This window comes from Egretta garzetta, unplaced genomic scaffold, assembly GCF_000687185.1.
Source record: "Egretta garzetta isolate BGI_Z169 unplaced genomic scaffold, ASM68718v1 scaffold10, whole genome shotgun sequence".
In the NCBI taxonomy this organism is placed as follows: domain Eukaryota; kingdom Metazoa; phylum Chordata; class Aves; order Pelecaniformes; family Ardeidae; genus Egretta; species Egretta garzetta.
The window spans coordinates 170,891-176,344 of NW_009258268.1; positions in this window are offsets into that span (position 1 = coordinate 170,891).

Here is a 5,454-nt window from a genome sequence, read left to right on the forward strand (position 1 = left end):
ACCGCCGATGCTCAAGGGCTGGAAAAGCGCGGCGTTTGGTCACCTGTTGTCTGATGGTAACCGCCCCATGTCTTGCACTATCTGGAAAACTTGAATTCTTCGCTTTAAAAAAAAAAAAAAGAAAAAAAAAGAAAAAAGAAAGTTTTTAAAAAAAAAAAGAAAAGAAAAGAAGGGGAAAAAGGTTTTTTTTGCAGCTAAAGTACTTTTTCCCACTAGAGGGAGCAGCCCTAGTAGACTTGAGGCTGGAGCTCTGATGCCATGGTGCTTTCTGTCCGACCAGCTTTGGCCATCACGACTTTCCTATCGAGCACATCTATAAATACAGACTAGCAAGCGCAGGCTCCCAGCAGGATAAGCCCGTCACCGTTTACAGATAATTAATTCAAGAAAAGCCCAAATGCAGAGAGCGTTTCTGACAGGATGTTTCCTGTTATGCTGAAGAGGGGGTGGCTGGCTCCCACGGTGTCTGGCGTGCTCAGCTGTCGGCTCCCTTCCCTGAGCCGTTTCTGTCTGGCGTACGGTTTGTGGCACTCTAAGAAAAGCAGAATTTCTGGGTTTGTTTCTGTTTGCATTTTTTAAAGATGAGGGAGCCAGGTAGGAGCGTTCCCCACAGGGAGCTGGCAACGCAGGACACATCTCTGTGCTTTGCAGCGACGGCCAGGGCTGGGGCGGTAGGGTCAGCTCCCGATTGCGCCGCAGCTTTCAGCACACATGCAGATGTGCCAGGATTTCTGCCTCAAGCGGAATAAAAATAATGCCTTTCTGCCTCTTACACAAATCCAAAAGGTGCTCATTGATATTGCACGCAGCCAGGCAGGAGAAGGACAGGTCTCAGGCTGAGGAGGTAATTTGTGGCATGGGTATACCCTCATTTTCCTCCTTCACAAAGGAGGATGATGAAGGGACATACCCATATAGTTCAAACCCGTAGTGCATGGCAAGGAGAGGTAGCAAGTGTTTGCAAGTTATGCAGGTGATTTTAGAGCTAGCCTCAACTGAATTGAGAAATGGGGTCCTGGTAATATGCAAGACGTCACACTGTCCGAACATACTGTCTGTCATACTGCTGAACACAATATTACCAAAAATACCTCATGGAATAAAATTCAACTTGATGCATGTTGGTAGACTCAAACTCCCACAAAAAGATACTAGTTCCAAAACCTAATCCTGAAAATCCCTAACAATATGAGAAACCACTTTCCACAGCAATTTCACTCAACTCCTGGGGACTACTCCCCCAAATTAAAAAAGTTGTCTGCATACATTTGCAGGATTGGATCTTTAAAGGACTGACCAGCTTTCAGTAAATCCTGTCTGCATGCTGAAACATCTTTAATAGGAATAGCTGCACAAGTGTGTTAAATGGCAAGTTGGATGCTATCAAGTGATGTAATATACTGAACCCTAAACATGCTGATGCTCGGAAGGTAACACCCACCTGCATCACTTTGTATCCATGGTGTAGAGAATGGAAATCTGTGCAGCAGTTGAGGCAGAGCTGACTTCACAATAACATCAAAACTGTACAGTTCATTTTTCACTCTTACATTCTTAAAAAAATGAATCTTTTCCCCACAAAGATCCCAAAAATATGTAAAAAATCTTGCTGTATTAGTAATGTCACTTTCAGAGACCCCTCAAACCATCTCTTTTTCCACCCATAATTTTGAACTTAGTTAAACCTCTCTTTTTTTTTCAAAAGGTGTTTTTAATTCCTCCACTTCAAAACCCCCCTCAGTGTAGAATATCAGTAGTCAGAGCTGGTTAGACTTTATCAAATGGCTTCAATGCTGGAAAATCCCACTTTGTCAAAATCAAAACTCTTCATAAAAGCATGTCACTTTCTAATGTGAAATTCTATTTAACTGAAACTACAGCTTTCGGTTATGTCAAAACATCATTTTGACATTTTGGAAATGGAACATTTTTATTCCAAGAAGATTTTTGCATTTTATTGTATTTTTCTGGAGAATCTGTAACCTCACATTTTGTTCTAAGAGTGGGAAAAAAACACCCCAACAACTACAGACTTCCCTGAGTAAAAATCCTTCCCATTCAGCTCTGTGTCTCACCCCTTCCATCCACCTCCCCTCCTCCAGACGTTACAGCTGAGAGGGCTGGTAACACCAACGCAGTATTTATAGACTCCATGGTGGCAATGATGTTCCTACATTTAATATGCTGAAATAATTTTCATGTATGTATCTGATGTATAGAGTCCGTGGTGCTATCTCATTTGATGTGACACCTGTAGGTACGACAGGACTGCCCAGCCCATGATATTTGATGTTCTGTCTTTTACAGGGGAGGCAGTTAGTGGATTCATTTTACCCGTAAGTAACGCTTATAATAAAAATTCCTCACTGCATGGTTTTGTTTTTTTTTTTCACTGTAAAGGCAATTAGGAAGCAAACATTACCTCAGTAATACTGCAATTATAACTAATTTTTCTGTTTTAAGCCTTGTCGGTGAGGGTAGTAAAGCAGCTCTGCTGTGCCGAGGGTGTCAGGCCATTTCCTCAGAACAAGCACTAAAGAGCCAGAACATGCACGTCAGCCGCTTCTCCATTAGCTGCTGCTTTAGACATTGCTTGTACAAATTATTTCGCTTGCTATTCCCTTCGTAGCTCTTGCTTCAGACTGCAGCCAACCCAGTTGTATTTTTGCACTGTTCCTAACAGGTGGGTGGATGTGCATACCCTTAAAAATAACACATGTGCCTCTTTTCTACTTCTAAGCACTCATAGCTGGATCAAAAGGCACTTTGGTTGCTTCAGGCAGTTTCAGTACTTCAATTAAAAAAAAAAAGCAAGCAGGAGAAGGCTAAGGATTTGGGGAGAGCTCTTCCCTTGCTCAAGTGCCGGCTGCAGGGCGTTAGGAGCGCAGAGCCAGTGGTCCCAAGCACACCATCTTCTTACAACTTGCGTGGCCGACCGGCTCAGCCTCCGCTGTGACACAGGTCACCCACGCCGCCTTCCACCCACCCTGCTGTCATGGCCTCTTCTTTCCCACCAGCAAATGCCTCCTTCCCCAGCCAGACCCAAATGAGTTTCAAGAAACGCCTCTGGGAATGCCTCCGCCTGTCTGAGCCCCCTGTCTCGCTTGGCAGGCTGAGGAGTTGGGGTGGCCTTTGCAGCGTTAGCAGCTTTGCTCGACGTGATTAATGCAGGTAGGCACCCTTGGGACTGGCGTGTAAAGCATCACTTCGGGCTGTTACTGCCCTTAAACTGATTGCTGAACATCTATAGGTTGCCGGCAGTCTTCACAAGTTACACTTCTTTCCTTCTTAAAGAAAGAATGCCTGTGAGAGATTAAGTAGAGCATTATTAGCAAAACCAGCAATAATCAGCAAAACAATAACAAAGCGACCGCTAAATTTTGGCATGAAAAGGTGCCCCTGTTGGATTAGCAGCAAGGAGCACAAACAATCCTCTGGTTCAGCCAGTGCTGCCCAGGCAAGGCAGGACAAAAGGACGGTGCGGGAGCAAGTGTACGGCTTTAGAGAGGGAGCAGCTCCGAAGCCTGGCCCCGGCCCCTGCAGCCATGGACAGCCTTCCCCCTCGCCCCGGCACAGCTACCCCACGGCCCCTTCCTGCCCTCCCCTTCTCGGCTGCCCTGTTTGGGGGCTGAGCAAGCTCCAGGAGGAATTTGTCAGCTCTTACCTCCCCAAAACATACCCCAAACCTTCCATTAGTTAGTGCCTTCTATTTTTCCCCTCCTCCTCTCTCTCTCTATTTCTCTCTTTTCCTTTGAATGGCTTCTACTTGGAAAAAGACATCAGGAAGGGGGTCACCCCAGACCCCTCCAGGAATCCATGGGTGACACCCCCGCCCTGCTCAACCCCGCTCCTCCGGGGTCAGGCATCCGCCAGGACGCAGCTGGTCCTGCCTTGCCACCAGGGAGGGAGGTGAGAATTAAACATCCCCTTTTCATTAAGGAAAATTAAATGCTTTTCAAGCGCTCCCCCTGTCTGAACTGCAGCCTCCCTCCCCAGGGCTGGTTCCCCAGCTCTTCCCCATGTGGCAAGGAGGGAGGCAGAGGAGGTGCCCTAAGAGGCTGCCCACCGCTGGCTGGCCCAGTGGGGCAGCAGGTACGGCAGCACTAAAACCAGCTGCTACCCTGGTTGGAAACTGGTTTGGCTAGAGAGAGGCGTCGTGCCCAGGGTTTCGGTCCGGGGGATTTTACTGTCAAGTCGTTCACAGGTCCCACCCCAGCGTTTCGCTTTACATGTTCAGTCTGTTGCTGTGTGGATTTTGCCTCCAAATCCACCATCTTGAGCTAGTGTTAGGGGATTGCTCTGCTGGCACCGGCTGCTTCCACATAACAGGCTTGGGGTTGCTAGGGAAATAATTCATAATAAATACTTTACTTTCCCTTTCCAAGCACTTGTGTGTGCAGAACCTTACTGCAGCAGCTCCAGAATGGGGCCCACACATCGTCGCTCCCCATTGCTGGTAATTGGGTCACGTGGAGCCGTACAGATTTTCCTTCTCACACCAAGAAATATGGTTCCAAATTCACACACCTTCACCAGAGAAAGCAGGCAAGTCACTGCACACATTGCCTCTGATCCCTTGCAATAGTTGCATGCTGCTCTCTAATCCACGCTCCCTTCATGGACAATTGGAAACCGATTCCCTTGGAAATCTAAAAATTTGCTTGAAAAAGAATCACTTTTATTCACTGCCATGAGTTAAATATTATGGAAACATGTCTGCTAACAATTTGCTTTCTGTAATTTGTACTAATGCTAATAAGCAACAGCTGCAACGCTTCCTGTTGTAAATTCTTTTGTGGTTGCAGTGGTATTATCACATCTGTACTTCACAAATCTGATAGACTCTAGCACAACTCGCTCATTCTGGCCCCGGCTCCAGCAAATCCCCGTGCCTCAGAAGGACAGCTCTGCAAACGTGAATTTACAGTCTCTGCCTCCCTTTGCCCCCAGAGCCTCCCCTCCCCACCAGGTGCCTGGAGCTGGAGGGGTGGGTGGGGAAGCGGCACCCCAGAGGTCAGCCGGTGCATGCATGGCGTGGGTTGAGGGAATTGCTTTCAGCAGAGGCATTGCTGACCGGCCAGGTTTATTGCAGTTCAAGCAGACAGGTTTTGGTCAGAGGCTAAGTGCAGAAGAAGGGTGATTTATTAAAGAAAAAGAAAGAAATACTAGAGTGCGATGGACTGCCACCACAAGACTCAAGCTGAAACCCAAGAATCTTTCAACTGTAATCTAAAGAAAAATGTTTCCCTCACTCAGGACGCTATATAAAGCATGTTAGGCCAAACCCAGGTCCCACTGAGGTCCACGTAAGTTTTTCTATTGAATTCATAAGACCGGAGCTTGGCTCATAAAACAGGTCAAGCTTCAGCCGCGTCCCATAGTAACCAGAGCCTAACAAGCTATTTCATCCTCCTTTACAAAGAGCGGAGACAGCCGCCGCTGGCCAGCCCCTCT